Source organism: Danio aesculapii, chromosome 22 (assembly GCF_903798145.1).
Source record: "Danio aesculapii chromosome 22, fDanAes4.1, whole genome shotgun sequence".
Classification (NCBI taxonomy): domain Eukaryota; kingdom Metazoa; phylum Chordata; class Actinopteri; order Cypriniformes; family Danionidae; genus Danio; species Danio aesculapii.
Window position 1 is genome coordinate 9565605 of NC_079456.1, and position 18680 is coordinate 9584284.

Sequence of the window (18680 nt, forward strand, 5' to 3'; positions counted from 1 at the left end):
AGCCATGTAGGAGTGAATCTCGAGCGAATCACTTAAAGATTCGGTTCATTCTAGTGAATTGAATATCCTACAGCTCACTGTGTGACTGCATAGTTAGCTCAGCAGGGAAAGATAAAAGAGCAAGTGGACTGATGGTTTTAAAATTATAATTGATTTGTAACCCATAAGTAATAAGAAAAAGGGGGATCAGAATCCAGTAAAACGTTTGTGCATGTGACGTGTGTTTGCGGATATGTAAACGTCTAAGAAATAGACTGGTCACAATTTTTAAAAGGTTTCAAGTTTTTTAGACCATCAATAATTTTTACATATAGTCATTTTACTCATCATGGATATGCATCAATTGACATGGAAAAAAATACTATAGTAACTTACATTAAATATTAGAGTGATTTTGACGGTGTACAGCCATTTTCAGATCTCTCCAGAGATGTTCAATAGGATTTAGGTCTGGGCTCTGGCTGGGCCATTCAAGGACATTCACAGAGTTGTTGTGAAGCCACTCCATTGATATTTTGGTGGTGTGCTTGCGGTTGTTGTCCTGCTGGAGGATGAACCGTCACCCCAGTCTGAGATCAAGAGCACTCTGAAGCAGGTTTTCATTCAGGATGTCCTGTACATTGCTGCATTCATATTTCCCTCTATCCTGACTAGTCTTCCGGTTCCTGCTGCTGAAAAACATCCCCACAGCATGATGCTGCCACCACCATGCTTCACTGTAGGGATGGTATTAGCCTGGTGATGAACGGTGCCTGGTTTTCTCCAAACGTAATGCCTGGCATTCACTCCAAAGAGTTCAATTTTAGTCTCATCAGACCAGAGAATTTAGTTTCTTATGGTCTTTGAGTCCTTCAGATGCCTTTTGGCAAATTCCAGGCGGGGAGTGGCTTCTGTCAGGCCACTGTACCATACAGGTCTGATTGGTGCATTGCTGCACAGACGGTTGTCCTTCTGTAAGGTTCTCCTCTCACCACAGAAGAATGCTGGAGCTCAGACAAAGTGACCATCGGGTTATTGATCACCTTCCTGACTAAGTGCGCACTCACACTATGCTCTTGGAACCATGCCAAGGCGCGTTTCCCGATTCGTTTGAGAAGTGTGAGTGCTCTGAATCGGGCTCAGGCATGGTTCAGTTGGCCGGCCCTGGCTCGGTTGGAAGAGATGTGCCAGAGTGCGGTTCACTTGGGCTTTGGCGCGGTAGTGTGAGTGCAAAGCACACCTGAGCCCGAAACTGAAGACGCAACGTCACTTTTAGGGGTTCATATAGATTTATTAATCATTCTTTCTGTTCAATGAACGCAAACTGTCGTAGTTTATTAAAAACGCAAACCCCTCACTGCAAGACAACTGCACCTTCAGTAAACCTCCTAATTTATGCAGCACAAGGTCTTTTATGATAGTTTATGAGCATCAAAAGTGGTGGATCTGTTTGGCAAAGTGTTTGACTGCGTGTCACTGCATCCCAAACAACTGAAAATAATACACAATGTTATAACTAAAGCAATCTCCACTGCACTGAGCGAGAGTGCTTCTCTTCCTGCTAAACTGAACAGTCGTATCATTGATGACGCAAGCGTGCTCAGGTTCAGTTGATAAAAATGCAATGTGAGTGCAGACTGAGGGGGAGAGTGGTTGGGGTACAATCATGCTTTGGCATAATTCAAGGAAACTGTGAATGCGCCCGAAGGACCTTCTCCTCGATCACTCAGCTTAGATGGCTGGCCAGCTCTAGGAAGAGTCCTGGTGGTTCCAAACATCTTCAACTTATGGATGATGGAGGCCGCTGTGCTCACTGGAACTTTCAGAGCAGCAGAAATGTTTCTGTACCCTTTTGCCTCAAGAGAATTATGTCTCGGAGGGCTACAGACAATTCCTTTGTCTTCATGCTTGGTTTGTGAAAAGAGAAAAGGGGATTAAAATCCAGTCTTTCCGCAAGTGACGTGTTTGTAAAATATGTAAATGTTGAAGAAAAAGGCCGGCGACAATTTTTAAAAAGGTTTTTATTTTAGTTATTTTACTCATCAATGATATACGTATCACTCCTACATTGAAAAAAAATACTATAGTAAGTTGCATTAAATATTATAGTGTTTTTACGCTCTAAGTGTATATGGTATATGTACAGCTAGTGTTTTTCCCCTACATATAAACATCTGTTAAAGGTTAATGTGACTTTTTTCAATTTTATAGGCTTTCTTTATTTTACAGCATCGATGTTGTAATGTAATTAATATAATTAATAAAACTCTGTGCAAAAAACAGTTGAAAATACTAGAGTAAAATAAATTTTGATCTTTTAAAATGGGAAATGTAATTTAATGCAGTGCTTCTTGTACATTCTGAGATCCACTTTATATCATATATCAATCAGGCAGTGAAGATGACTTATTTTGAAAGAAAACAGACCTTAAACGCAGCAATTTTATAATGGCATACAGTTCTATGGAAGTGCTTTAACTTGGTTACCGAAAATTAAAAGTCCTTCTGCATATACCAGATGCTGTATATATTATACTATTTACAACTGTCTGTTAATGAACGCTACAGCTTACTGTAGTATAAACTTTCTAAACAATATTAGTAGTATACTTCAGTTTTTAATACAGTAAAATGTGGTGTACTGTATAATATTCCTAATGGGTAATTTGACGATCTTTATCATCACGATCTTGTATCACCATAGCAACTATAGAATGTCCACAACACATTCATTTAAATATTTTGGTTAAAAACGCAAGAGATTAGTTACTAGTATTTTTTAAATGTCAGTTGCTTTAATGATCAACCTCTAGTTGGAGCTCCAGGAGTATCTTCTGCCAAAAAACTGCTTTTATTAGAAACACAAATGATGTACAAAGTGCTTTGGAATAATATAAAGTTAAACTTACAACAAAAAAGATGAATTAAAATCAGTGTAAACTGGTCTGCCTTATTTGAAATTTAACGTGGTAAAATAATGAATGTCCAGACTCTATAATGTATGTTTGTTGTGCGTGAAGAGCTTATTTTCCTGTTAACATGAACTAAATAGTGAGTACATTTTGAATTTTGGGTGAACTATCTCTTTGACCACAACTCTCCACCTAGTATTACCCAAAAACAGTTTAGATACAGGCTTTTCAAGAGACTTGTTATTGTTTAATGCTACACTTACATCATCAAACATAGTTAGGTGCCAAATTTTATATAAATACTTCTAAATCTTAAACACTTTCAATTTCACTCATGTAAAATTTACAAAAACGGCAGGTTACATAATTACTCCAAGAGATGGCGAGACAACAATTGTCTGTTTTAATGTCTCTACTGTGGTTTAATTTTTATATTTCAATTACAATGTAAGTACTACAAATAAAAGTATAGTACAAACAATACAGAGATTAAGACAAGGGAGAAATGACAATTTTAAAGAAGTATAACAATGGTATAGCAAAGATTTTATTTGTTTAAAAACAATTCTGGGTCATCTGTTTCCACTGTTGCTGGCATTCAAAAAACCCATTTCCGATTAGAAGTCAACGTCTCTGTGGCTGGGGGTGTTTAAAGTTTACTTGAGTGGTTTATCGACTTCCTGACCAACTGAGATGCACATTTTGTAAATGTATAGTGCTAAATATAGCTGTAAAAATGTCATAAGAAAGTGCCCCATTAAAAAGGCATTCAACGTTTCTTTCTTTTGTTTTTTCATGACCACGTTTGGTTATTATTAAGACTGCATCAATCCAATTCATATTCATAAACAAAAGTTTAGTGGCTTTAAATCGTTTTATTATTTGTACAGAACTGATCTAGACCAATATTTGGAAACTATCCAGAACTCTATTTATCCAAAAAGCATTGAAAACTGTATCTTTACATTCCTCTGTTGTGTCTCTTTAGGTGTAATTTCATAACATTATTTTTATTTTTGTTATCCTGTTTGTTTTTGTGTACTTTTTGTGATTTATTTATTTTTTTTGTATCATTTGTCTCTGTTTTTGCAATTGTATTTGTTCTACTTCTTTAATAATAATAAAAAAACTGCAAAATCCAATTCATAAACAGGTTTTAGTGAAGCGTATACCCTACAGCTCACTGTGTGACTGTATAGCTGACTGGTAGCTCAGCAGGGAAAGATAAAACGGCACGTTGACTGATAGTTTAAACTGACTGAAGTTGACTTGTAGTTTAAAATTACAAGTGATTTGTAACAGAAAAGAGATAAGAGAAAAGCGGATCAAAATCCAGTATTTGCGCAAGTGACACGTGTGAAAGAAAGAGGCTGGTCACAATTTCCAGAAGTTACAAGTCTTTATTTTTAGACCGTCAATAATTTTTAGAGATAGACATTTTACTCATCAATGATATGTGCACCAGTTCACTCCTACATGGAAAAAAGTACTATAGTAATTTATATTTATATTCTAGTGTTTTTGAGCTCTAATATAATACTGTATATATTAGACTATTTACAACTGTTAATGAAAGTTGCAGCATACTGGAGTATTAACTTTACTGAAAATATACTAGTAGTATATTTGAGTTTTTACTACAGTAAAAGTGGTGTACTGTACGAGATTCCCAATAGCTGAAGTAGATTAATGGATATTTCTAATTCATTCACGTGAATAAGCCTCCTTGATTCATGCAACTAGAATTACTGCAACTGAGTAATTCAAAACTTTAATAAAAAAATGGTTAAATATTATAGTATTAGTATAAAGTATTTTTATCATGTGGGCTGCTTTAAAGGGCACATAGTTTACCTCTTTTTTATGATTTAATATTAATATTATGGTTCTTCTGAGTGTGCCAGTTTAGCTTCAGTTGAAAACACAATTCAGATTTTTTTATTATAATGTGTTAAAAAGTGTCATGTTGGGGGCGTGTCCACAGTTCGCTGATTTAGGGGTGTGTTGCTTCACATGTAGATTAGTTTCGGCTTCCCGCCCAACGTAACAAGGGGGCGGGGCCATGAGCTCACCCGCTCTGCGTTTGCAACAGAGTCAGACAGGCAGACTGAGGGAAGGAGCAGGAGTGAGAGGATCAGCATTCAGTCGTACATATACGACTCTGACACAGACCAAGCAGAGAGTACAAAATCAAATTGTGTTTTTGTATAGTTTTACAGCCAACTATGTGCTAGTTTCAAGTGCCGAGTTTGTACACGGAGACTAATAACCACGTACACTGAATTAACTTCGACTGAGGCACGGGATGCGTCGCTCGAAGCAGAAACATGGTGTCCCGAATCGTCGTGCCGTTGTGTGTACCCTGATAGAAACCGATGTTTAGAATTCTAAAACGCATGGCGCAGCGTCAGGTGTAGTAGCACCTAGTTAAGATCACAGGGAGCTTCTGTGATCGCGAGAAATGCAAACGGCTGAAGTATAAGGTAGACTCAATGAGAAGTACACGTTTGCAAACCTACCTAAAGATACAACCAATAATTCCGATTAGAGCGATAATGTGGAGAATATTGATCTTGTGTTGAGCCCAATGAGCCTTGCATATAAAAATAGAGCAAGGGTGTTCCTTTAGTGATATCGCTTCGACTCACACTGAAAATGGCGGACGTGAATCAACAAACTGAGGATATGATGACGCGCCTGTCAATTAATATTAATGGGCGGGGGGACCGCACTCCTACGTAAAGTTGCGGTCGATCTGAAAACCGCTCCAGTTGGTCTACCGTTTTTTATGTTGTTAAATTGAAAAAAAAAGCACTGGGTGTGCTTATATCACCCCAATATGACGGTCTATACACCATACATGCACATATGTCTGTCCAAACAGCTTGAAAAGTCGATTTTTTTACCATAGATACCCTTTAATGATCAACCACTAGTTGAAATCCAGAAGTAGACCTATCTACTAAGAAAAAAAAATGCTTTTATTAAAAACACAAATGGCAAATGATGTACAAGATGCTTTAGACTACTACAAATTTACATTTACAAAAATATATAAATTAAAGGTCTTAGCAGATGTTAATAATATTGAGCATCTACAAAATGCTCAAGGAACTTTGCTGACATAATTGCAGCAGGCGCAATGATATTAGCGCTTGAACATCGGGTAATTTCCATTAATATAAACAACGTGACCAACTGCTTACACAGAGAGCCTGCCTTGCAAACATTGAGGCATTTGTGAAAGATGATTCAGATCATAATTACTTTGTTGCGGATCCTGAACTGTATCTACTTGAGCAGGAATACACAGACATTTTTCAGGTCTAATCCAATTTAGTGACTTATGCTTTTCTAAGATAAAAGTGAAAAATGGATTGAGAATGGTTAAACTCAACATTTTAACAAGTTTTTACTCGAGCTGTAAAATGAGAATATTTTCAAAAATATAACAGGATTAAGCAGTAAAAGACACTGACTAAAACTAAAAAGTAAATAAGTGCAGAGAGAGAGATTATGTGCCATGATCCTTATCTTTGAAGAAACTCATCCTGGAGAATATGATTAACGTCTCGTGGCGACTCGTGCATACACCACCTCGTCCTCCTGTTTTACACTCTGAAAAAAAAAATAAAATAAATAAAACATTTATAATTATATTCATGAAAAAATTCTGAACACATATAAACGTAGGCTGTTATTAATGCATGAGTATTCAAAAGATAAGGGTGCAACTTGCTCGTTCAACTGTAAGGTACTGATTGTGAATTTATTTTTTTATTTAATACATTAATAATTTACATCTTAAATATTTGCAAGTTTTATGTCACCATTAAGACGACAGTTTGTTTACAACAGTATTACTCTCTAATGAACATTATAGGCCATAATGCAAGTAAATTCACACTTGTGCTCTAGTTTTTGATTATTAGTTTCAGGAAGGTTTGACTTAAGCTCCTTTTCTAATAAAGGCTGAAATTCTCACCGATTTTCCTCTCACTCGCACCAGCATGTCTTTACAGTTTTATATATAGGAAGTCTACAGTTTTATATAAATTTGTTTCAGCCTGCAGATTTCTTGAGCTATAACATCTTTACCATTAAAGAATATTAATTAAATTATACACATTTAAATATTATTTACATTAAAAATTTACATTTCATCTTGTTAATGTTATTTATTAAGTATTAGGTATTTACAACTTATTAAGTATTTCATTTATTTATATATATATATATATATATATATATATATATATATATATATATATATATATATATATATATATATATATATATATAGTGCATCCGATTCGCTTCACTTTTTCACTTTTTCCACATTTTTTAATGTTACAGCCAGGGCTTAATTTGTGCCAATACACATCAGATCCTTAATTGGAGTTCACATGTTGTAAATTCAGATGATTGAACATGACTTGAAAAGGCATACACCTGTCTATATAAGGTCCCAGGGTTGACAGTGCATGTCAAAGCACAAACCAAGCATGAAGACAAAGGAATTGTCTGTAGACTTCCGAGACAAGATTGTCTTGAGGCACAAGGCTGGGGAAGGTTACATAAAAATTTGTGCTGCTCTGAAAGTTCCAATGAGCAGAGTGGCCTCGATCATCCGTAAGTGGAAGATGTTTGAAACCACCAGGTCTCTTCCTGGAGCTGGCCAGCCATCTAAGCTGAGTGATCAGGTGAGAAAGGCCTTAGTCAGGGAGGTGATTAATAACCCGATGGTCACTTTGTCTGAGCTACAGCATTCTTCTGTGGAGAAAGGAGAACCTTACAGAAAGACAACATCTGTGCAGCAATCCACCAATCAGGCCTGTATGGTAGTGTGGCCAGACAGAAGCCACTCCCTGCCTGGAATTTGCCAAAAGGCATCTGAAGGACTCTCAGACCATAAGAAACTAAATTCTCTGGTCTGATGAGACTAAAATTGAACTCTTTGGAGTGAATGCCAGGCGTTACATTTGAAGAAAACCAGGCACCGTTCATCACCAGGCTAGTACCATCCCTACAGTAAAGCATGGTGGTGGCAGCATCATGCTGTGGGGATGTTTTTCAGCAGCAAGAACCGGAAGACTAGTCAGGTTAGAGGGAAAGATGAATGCAGCAATGTACAGAGACATCCTGAATGAAAACCTGCTTCAGAGTGCTCTTGACCTCAGACTGGGGCAACGGTTCATCTTCCAGCAGGACAATGACCCAAAGCACACCGCCAAAATATCAATGGGGTGGCTTCACAACAATTGGGTGAATGTCATTGAGTGGCCCAGCCAAAGCCCAGACCTAAATGCTATTGAACATCTCTGGAGAGATCTGAAAATGGCTGTACACTGTCACTCTCCAACCAACCTGATAAAGCTTGAGAGGTACTGCAAAGAGGAATAGGCAAAAATTCCCAAAGACAGGTGTGCCAAGCTTGTGGCATCATATTCAAAAAGACTTGAGGCTGTAATTGCTGCCAAAGGTGCATCAACAAAGTATTGAGCAAAGGCTGTGAATACTTCTGTACATGTGATTTTTCAGGTTTTTATTTTTAATAAATGTGCAACAATTAAAAAAAATCTTTTTTCACAATGTCATTATGGGGTATTGTTTGTAGTGTTGAGGAAATAAATAAATTCAATATATTTGGAATAAGGCTGTAACAAAAAAATGGGGAGAAAAGTGAAGCACCATGAATACTATTTGTATATATATATATATATATATATATATATATATATATATAAATATATATATATATATACATAGTGGGTATGGAAAGTATTCAGACCCCCTTATATTGTCACTCTTTGTTATATCCAGCCATGTGCTAAAATCATCTAAGTTCATTGTTTTCCTCATTAATGTACACACAGCACCCCATATTGACAGAAAAACACAGAATTGTTGACATTTTTGCAGATTTATTAAAAAAGAAAACTGAAATATCACATGGTCCTAAGCATGCAAAACCTTTGCTGTGACGCTCATATATTTAACTCCTGTCTATTTCTTCTGATCTTCCATCCTTGAAATGGTTCTACACCTTCATTTGAGATTACCTGTGTTTGATTATACTGAATGGACTTGATTAGGAAAGCCACACATCTGTCTATATAAGAACTCGCAACTAAGAACAAATGAGAATCATGAGGTCAAAGGAACTGCCTGAAGAGCTCAGAGACAGAATTGTGGCAAGGCACAGATCTGACAAACATCGCAATTTTTTCCCCCTTTTTTTTTTGCTAATAGTATTTTTAAACTATTTATGTATCGGCACTCAGCTGTTTGATTTGATCACCAGCTGAGGTTCATTATTGTGCCTATATCTGGGCTACTATTTCTATGTCTCCTTGTCAGTTCGTTGAGTTTGCTTATGTGAGTCTGTATGTGCTCAGGACTAAGAGGAGTGACTGCTGGACTTCGTTTCGCCCTTCTGTTCCTGCCCCAGTATCTCAGTGTCCTCGCCCTCCATTTGTAGCCCTGTTGGCTTTATTTGACAGTGTCTAGTAAATTTTCACTTGCATATTGGATCCTTCTCTGTACCTTTATTTACACGTGACAGAACGAACTGACCTTATCATGGATCCAGCAAGTGTATCCCAGATCTCAGAGTTCGTCTCAGTAACGCCAGGATTGACCGGCAGGATGAGGCATTAGCTACCACCGCTGAGGCGATTCAGGCTCTGGTCGGCCAGGTCTCTTTGCTCACCACTCAGATCCAACAGCTGGTTACTGGAGCGGCTCAAGCTGAGGCCGCACCAGTCCCTGTAGTGTTGCCAGCACCAGTGGTTACTAATTGCCTTGTTGAACCTTGCCTTCCTTCTCCGACCTGCTATTCCGGAGAGCCTCACCTATGCCGGTCCTTTCTATCCAAGTGTTGCAACCGTCGTTGTTCTCCACGGAGCAGTCTAAGGTCGCCTTTGTGATCACTCTCCTTTCGGGTAAGGCGGCTCAATGGGGAACTACAACCTGGGAACAGAAACTGCCATGCTGTTCTACTTTCGAGCTGTTCTCCAAAGAGCTCAAGAAAGTTTTTGATCGGGCCACTTCCGGGAGAGAGGCCGCCCGAATCCTCGCCGAACTCCGTCAGGGCAATCGGAGCGTGGCGGATTACTCAATTGAGTTTCGGACCTTGGCGGCTGAGTGCGGCTGGTACAAGGAGGCGCAGTGGGACATGTTCCTGCAGGGACTATCAGAGCGTCTCTGGACGAGATCTATACAGTAGATCTTCCAAAAACTTTGGATGAACTAGTGGATCTGGCGGTCCGGGTGGACGCCAGATTGCTTCGCCGAGAGAACTGCAGGCAGCAAGTCAGGTTTTTGGAGCCGGTCTCTGGTCCTCTGGCTTTGGCTGCGGCGGCGGAAGTGGGGAGCGTTGACCCGGAACCGATGCAGGTGGGCAGATCGCGCTTGTCCGTGCAGGAGAATCACCGGCGGAGAGAGGAGGGACTCTGCCTTTACTGTGGTGGCGCGGAACATCGTGTGGTTTCTTGTCCAGTAAAAGACAACACCCATCAGTAGGTAAGAGGTTACTGATGGGTGAAATTAATCTGGATAAACCCTCTGCGGCAGCTACCTTATTGCCCGTCACCTTATCATGGGGTTCCGAAAGCCAGAACACCCATACCCTTGTTGATTCCGGGGCAGAGGGGAATTTCATTGATTCCAGTTTCACTTTCAGTTTTAAACTTCCGGTTATCGCCCTTTCACAACCCATTGCAGTACGCGCCCTCAGCGGACTTTCCCTTCCCACTATCACTCACTTCACTAAACCCATAAAGATGATCACGTCCGGAAATCATGTTGAAAACATATCATTTTTTTTTAACAGACTGTTCTAATACTAACTAACGAAACAGAGCGGGATCTACAAGCCTGTTTCGACCTCACTGACTGGAGTGTTTTTGAAGCTGCTGCAAACGATCTGGATGAGCTCACAGAGACTGTAACATCTTATATCAGTTTCTGTGAAGACGTGTGCATTCCTACCAGGACTCAACTCGCATACAACAATGACAAACCATGGTTCACTGTAAAACTCACAGTCACTGTAAAAGACAGCTACGTCAGGCCAAGGAGGTTGCTTACAGGAATGGGGATAGGGCCTTGTATAAGCAGGCCAAATACACACTGAAAAAGGATATCAGAGTCGCAAAAAGGAACTATTCTGAGAAACTAAGGAGTCAGTTCTCTTCCAGCGACTCAGCATCTGTGTGGAAAAGTCTGAAAAACATCACAAACTACAAGACACCATCCCTCAGCACTGTAGACAATGAACGACTTGCAAACGACCTGAATGAGTTTTACTGCCGGTTTGAGAAAACCCCCCACTCCCACTCTGAACTGCTCTTCACGCCACCATTAACACCTCCACCACCCCCCGCCTCCCTCATACCTGCCCTACAGGTCAGTGAAGAGGACGTGCGCCAGGTCTTCCGGAAACAGAAGAGGAAACAAGCACCAGGCCCAGATTTTATAACACCAGCCTGTTTAAAATCCTGTGCTGACCAACTGGCCCCCATCTTCACCCTGATCTTCAACAGATCACTGGAGCTGTGTGAAGTGCCCTCCTGCCTCAAACGCTCCACCATCATCCCCATTCCAAAGAAACCCAAACTTACAGGACTAAATGACTACAGACCGGTGGCACTAACATCTGTGGTCATGAAGTCCTTTGAAAAACTGGTGCTGGCCCACCTGAAGGACATCACTGAACCCTCATTGGACTCTCTTCAGTTTGCCTACAGAGCAAACAGGTCTGTGGATGATGCAGTAAATATGGGACTGCATTATGCTCTGCAACACCTAGACAGACCAGGGACCTATGTGAGGATCTTGTTTGTTGACTTCAGCTCGGCATTTAACACTATCATCCAAAAACTTCTCCTGCCCAAATTAACTCAGCTCTCTGTGCCCACCTCTGTCTGTCAGTGGATCAACAGCTTCCTAACGGACAGGCAGCAGCTGGTGAAGCTGGGAAAATTCTCATCTAGTATCCGCACAATCAGCACTGGCGCCCCCCAGGGGTGTGTCCTCTCCCCACTGCTCTTCTCCCTGTACACGAATGACTGCACATCAAAAGACTCCTCTGTGAAGCTCTTGAAGTTTGCAGACGACACCACACTTATCGGCCTCATTCAGGACGGTGACGAGTCTTCTTACAGACAGGAGGTTAAGGAGTTGGCTGTCTGGTGCAGTCACAACAACCTGGAGCTCAACACGCTCAAAACAGTGGAGATGATAGTGGACTTCAGGAGAAACCCCCCTGCTCTCCCCCCACTGAGCATCATGGACAGCATTGTGGCAGCAGTGGAGTCATTCAGGTTCTTGGGACCTGAAGTGGGACACTCACATTGACTCCATTGTCAAAAAAGCTCTACAGAGGCTGTACTTTCTTCGTCAGCTGAGGAAGTTTAACCTCCCAAAGGAGCTGCTAAAATAGTTCTACACCTCCATCATTGAATCAGTCATCTGCACATCAATAGCTGTCTGGTTCAGCTCAGCTACTAAATACGACCTCCAAAGACTACGTCGAATAGTTCGGACTGCTGAGCGAATCACTGGTACAACCCTTCCTACTCTTCAAGAACTGTACTTATCCAGAGCGAGCAAAAGGGCTGCCAAAATCACTCTGGACCCCTCACACCCAGCACACTGCCTCTTTGAACTTTTACCTTCTGGTCGACGTTACAGAGCACTGCCCACCAGAACAGCCCGACACAGAAACAGTTTCTTCCCTCAGGCAATCCATCTCATAAACACTTTATGATGATAATAATTGTGGAACCAACATCACTATTTGCTATACACTTTTATACACATATACACTTATTTAACAACACACTTTACATGCCAATTTGCACATAACAGCTGCACATATAACGTTGTATATGGTAACATACCTGTACATACTTGTCAATTTGTATATTTGCATTCACTACTTACTTGTTTTTTTTTTAAATATATTTATTATTTGTTTTTTGTCCTGTCTCTGTTATTCTGTTACCCTGTAGAAGCTCTGTCACGAAAACAAATTCCTAGTATGTGTGAACATACCTGGCAATAAAGCTTTTTCTGATTCTGATTTAGATTTTTTTCCCAGTGTTTTATTTTCCTCTCCCTTGTGTTTCTTCCCCATGGTTTCAATTTACACCCCTGAGTTTCTGACCCTAATAATGAAGCAGTGGGAAAGCAGCCTCGAGGACCATACGGACAGGTTCCTGTTTTTAGCTGAACGATGCTGCTGGCCAGACGACTTGCTCTTCGGGTTCTACAACTCCAATTTGAATGTTTGCAGAGCAAAGACATCCGAAGATTGTCCTCGAGGCAATCTCGCTGCCTATGTGGAGTGGAGACTGGCGAGGAACTGACTATTGTTTGACGCCAGTGCTAATCCAGACCCAGCAACCAGCCCAACCACCATCTGCAGGGAGCTTCCGCCAGAGCCCACCGCAGACGGAGAGCCACCCGCGGTGTGTGAGCCATCGCTATTGAGAGCGACAGAGCAGGAGGAGCTCAACAGACCGTCTGACCAGGTGTATGAGCCGGCAACAACTCCAAATGTGGGAGTCCTGGTGGACATTAAGGGACTGAGAGAGAGTCCCCCCCCACCTACCCACAGCAGAGGGTGAGCTGGCCCTGGATCCTGCTGCTCAATGACTTCTGGAGCGAGGTCACGCTGTTCCCAGACAGCCCTCCAGCCCCATTCATCCCCGAAGAAAATAGAGCTCCAGGGTCATGAGCAGCACCCCGCCCAACCCGCCCTCTTCACCTCCGTTGACGTCATCCACCACAACCATTCTGCCTGCTCTAGTGCTGCTTCAGTCAGCCAGTCCCCCAGCTCACCCTCCAGCCCCTCCAACAACTCCACGTTGGCTCTCTACTTCGTGGACTGTCAGCCCACCGGCTCCAACAGGCTCCCCTCCCCCCACCCCCCCCCTTCCAACCCCCCGGCTCCGCCTTGTTCAGTCATCGCCCTGCCTCCACCCCTGGACTCTGCTCCTCTGGCTGCGCCCTATCCCTCCATCTTGCCAGTTCCGTTGTGCTCCTCCTTCCCTCCAGCTACTCCCTCCTGCGGCTCCTCCCTGGCCACCTCCTTCTTTCCTCGCACTCTGGCTCCTCCCTCCTGTGACACCTCCCTGACCACATCCTCCTTTCCACTCACTCCAGTTAATCTCCCGGTTTCTCCCTCACAGACTCTCACCGTACCACCTTCTCTCACCCCTCCTTTTGTTTAGGGCCTTTTAAACGGTGGGGGGGTGGGGGGGTATTGTCTTACCCAAGGTGCGTTCGACGTCATGCAGCGCTGTGCAGATAGACTAAAATCTGTCTTAAAGCGGTGCATGCTGGTTAGAAATTGTGTCCGGATTGATGCTACGCCGACGCCATGTGACTGTCACATGTGGCATCAAAGTACCGCGACAGCTCTCCGAGATCAGACGACTGAATCAGGCGGTGCAGCATCTGAAGAGCGACTGCCCGAGCTCTAAAGACGACACCAATATTACACGATTGGCCGAGTTCACCACATGGCAACAACCATGTGTGTTTCGGGTTTATTATTAGACAACTTCAGATTCACAAATTTTGAAACGAACAGTTCACGTTTTATACCCTTTCTTGTACACATCATGCTTATTAAAAGACTACAAATATTTTACTGCAGTAATCATGTTTTGTTAAATAATCTGGTTATAAAGGCTAGCTTGTTTGCACAAGTTTATTTTCTTCCCTTTTATAGACTATTTACTGCATTCAGGTCCATGAATCAACGATTTAAATTATATATTTTAGTAAATAACCTAAATATTAACTCAAATAAGTCTTACAGACTTGCAATAAAGTAATTATCATCATTGATCATGACACCCTAAATGTTTCTTAACAATTTAAGTTAAAGAACTATTTTATTAAATAATTATAAAATGATTTTAAGGATTATTATATATATATATATATATATATATATATATATATATATATATATATATATATATATATATATATATATATATATATATATATATATATATTTTTTTTTTTTTTTTTTTTTTTTTTTTTTTTTTTTTTTTCCTGTCTGGCCGTTTATACCTGGTCTTTCTGGTAAACTTCTACTTAAAGTGTAGCTCACTTATTTTAGGAATGTCCTTTAATCTTTTTGGATTAAAGTGCTTTTTTGAAAATGCTTTTATTATCCAAAATAATCTTAATTATAGTTTAAGACTTAATCAAAATACCTTGTTTTTGGGTTTTACACTAATATATATTGTAAAGTTTTATATCTATAAATGTAAATACATGTAAACTTTTTAGCATATTCAAACAAGAAGTATTAGCCTAGAGTGATGTTTAAACTCCTAGAATTTGTGCTTATTGCGTTGTATTTAATAGGGCTGTATGTTTATATTACCCTCTCTTGTATGGAATAAAATCACTGTCATAAATATTTCGTGCATAAATAAAATTCATGCATCCGCAATTATAAAATCGTAAAGGAAAACGAAGCGCACTCGTAATTTTACGAGGGTACAATTTCAAAATCTGCGATTAGAACAGACACAGATACTACATTTTCTTTCTGTTTGTATACGACTGATAATTTTACTATGGGTGTACTTTACAAACACGAATTACAGTTTCTCCACGGACACGAAGTCCTGATTACAAGTACGAATCAAACAGCGACACTCCACTGTCAAAATTACGTCACCGCTGTCACAGGCATTAATAAACAAGCGAGAGTTAATCAACACATGTCATGTTATAGTTGAACACCCTTAAGTGATTCACTAAGAGACTCTGCGCTCGCTGCCTGTAACGTTACCTTATGCTAGCTCTCTATCCTCGGCCCGTTCTTAATTTTGATTCTGTAAAATGTCCAAGAAGCACAACGAAATTGGACCTCATTAAGTCTCAACCTTTATTACAGCTCATGACGGACATTTCTCAAAGAGGGAATAACAGAAATCTTACCTGAGACGGTGTGTGAGCTCGAACGTCCAGCAGGCGCGCCGTTGTGATTGATGACTCTCGCTTGTTTTTTTTTTTTTTTTTTTTTTTTTTTTTTTTTATTAACTTCAAGAAACTGTATAATATAACTTAAAATACAGTAAAAGATAACAGTTCTTTTACACAATAATCACATTAGATGCACAAGATAAAGAACAAAACCAAAATACAATACATAAAATAAACAAATAAAATTAAATAAATACAATAAAAAATTTAAAAGACAGTGCAATAAAAGAAAATAACTATTCAAGTAGCAAGAAAGATCTCATCATATTTGCTCAAGAGAGAAGCACATTTCTTATTTTCAATTAATCTAAGCGATTTAATTAAGTGTTCTATTTCACATAGGAAGTCTTTAAAGATTGGACTTTTTTTAAGGAACCTCTGTTTGTGAAAGTAAAATTTCCCAACAAGTATAAAAAAGTTCACAGTGGCTTCTGATGACTCTCGCTTGTTTATTAATGCCTGTAACAGCGGTGACGTAATTTTGAGTGTCGCTGTTTGATTCGTACTCGTAATCAGGACTTCGTGTCCGTGGAGAAACTGTAATTCGTGTTTGTAAAGTACACCCATCGTAAAATTATCAGTCGTATACAAACAGAAAAAAATGTAGTATCTGTGTCTGTTCTAATTGCAGATTTTGAAACTGTACCCTCTTAAAATTACGAGTGCGCTTCGTTTTCCTTTACAATTTTATAATTACGGATGCGTGAATTTTATTTACGCACGAAATATTTATGACAGTGATTTTATTCCATACTCTTTTCCCCTTTATCCTCTCATGCATTTGTTATATATTTATAATTCATTCATTTATTCATTTATTATTCATAATTCCCTTATTGTTTAAAAATGAACTGTAGTTTGTAGAGACTGTATTGTTTTATTTGTAAATCTTTTGTTGTTATAAATAAATAAATAAAAATGATGATGACGCCATGTGATCGGTCATCATGACTGCAGCAACTTTGAGCCCCGCAGTTTCTAGCTGTCTGGCTTGACGGCTCCGTTTTCAACTCCGCCCCCGCCTGCGCTCGGCTAATCTCGTTGATCACCGGCTGGGGCTGTGCTTCATGTCGAACGCACCTCCAGTCTTCCTTGTGCGTTTTGTTTTCACATGTGACCTTCCCCATGTGCTCGTTTGTTCCCGTTCCTGCCATTTGTTAATGTTCATTTGTGTCACATGTGTTCATTCCCGTGTATGTAATCATTGTCATCATTCCCAGTGTATTTAAGTCCCTGTGTTTAGTCATTCGTTCTCCGGTATTCGCTTCGTTGATGTCTGTTTTCACCCCATGTCCTTCCAATGTTCTTCCTTGTAAGTTATTGTAAAGAAATATACGTGTCTTGATAATCCTGAGACCCTGTGCCTGAACTAGGCGTTACAAATATCACATGTAAATCTAATGTTTTTTGAGTCATGAACCGCCCCCTAGGAAAAATAACTGTTTAGTGCCTTATTGAAACAAAAAAAAACAAAAAAAATTGTTCGCTTTTAATAATTTAGATTGCCTTTTGCTCAATTATAAAATGTAAGTTTTATCTGTCCTCCAAAGATCTAGAGATGTTATGTACATTGGTTCTAAGTCTGATCTTAAAGTGTTTCTGATTGTTTTGTTATGCGTTTTAGTTGAAACAGCTGAAGAGCAATCGGTGATGGAGCACGATTCTGTCTCTCTATTATCTCGTCTGAAAGAAATAACAAGTTACCACATACGACTGAGGTTTAAAGATCAAGTCATCTACACTGCTTCCTTAAACGGCACTGCTAAAACGAGTTGAAGTAACATTCATCTGGATAATCAGACCAAAGAACTCAGCATCACAAACGTCCAAAGTAATCAGTCTGGAGTGTATGATGTGGAGGTCGAAAACGTCGACAACATTATGATCTTCCACAAGAAATGCAAAATTATTGTTGGTAAGTCAAATAGGTCAAACGCCTGTATTGTTTTATTGGTTCGATTCTCTACACTTGTATAAATTTTGGTTCTACTTTCATAGATGTGAGCTTGTATTCTTTGTTAAACATGAAAAGCTCATGTATCCTATTACAACTTAGTTTTGTATTGTTTTTCTTTTATAATTATTATCGCTATCAGTGGAATATGTCTTTTCTTTTATTGAAGATATAAACAACACCCGCAGCTTCTAGAATACCACAACAGCAGCGTAAAGGCTACATAAACAATGTGCTAAATACCTTGAAACTAACATAATAATAAAACATTACGAAGGGTAGGCAAATGTTTGTTAAAATAAATGTAATTTAAGAAGTGAAGAAAAATATTTGTAATAAAGTTTGACAAAATCAAGGTAGCTACTTGTATATCTCTTTAAACTTATTAGGCCCACATGGAGTCTGTGCTGGACGAAATTTGAAGATTTTTGTGTCTATTTCAATCGACAGTACACAGCATAAATGAGTACACCCCCTTTTAAAAAGGAATATCTTTATTCATTTCTCAGTTAATAATTTTTTGATGCATTTATTCAACTGTTTTATTAAACGGTTATTAAAATAAGATGGTCAACTAACATATTTACGAATGGAAAGATAATACATTTAAACTCAAACAAATTACTGCAATATAAAAATACAAAATTGCAACTAAATTTGATCTTTATTATATTTTTATTAAAACTTTATTTAATATTTTGTGTACTCTTTTTTTTTTTTTTTAGATTGTGATCTTAAGTTTTTGTTAGATTAGTTCCAGTTTTGTCTTTGGTAGTGATTAGTCTAATATATATGCACAAATATATGATTGTAAA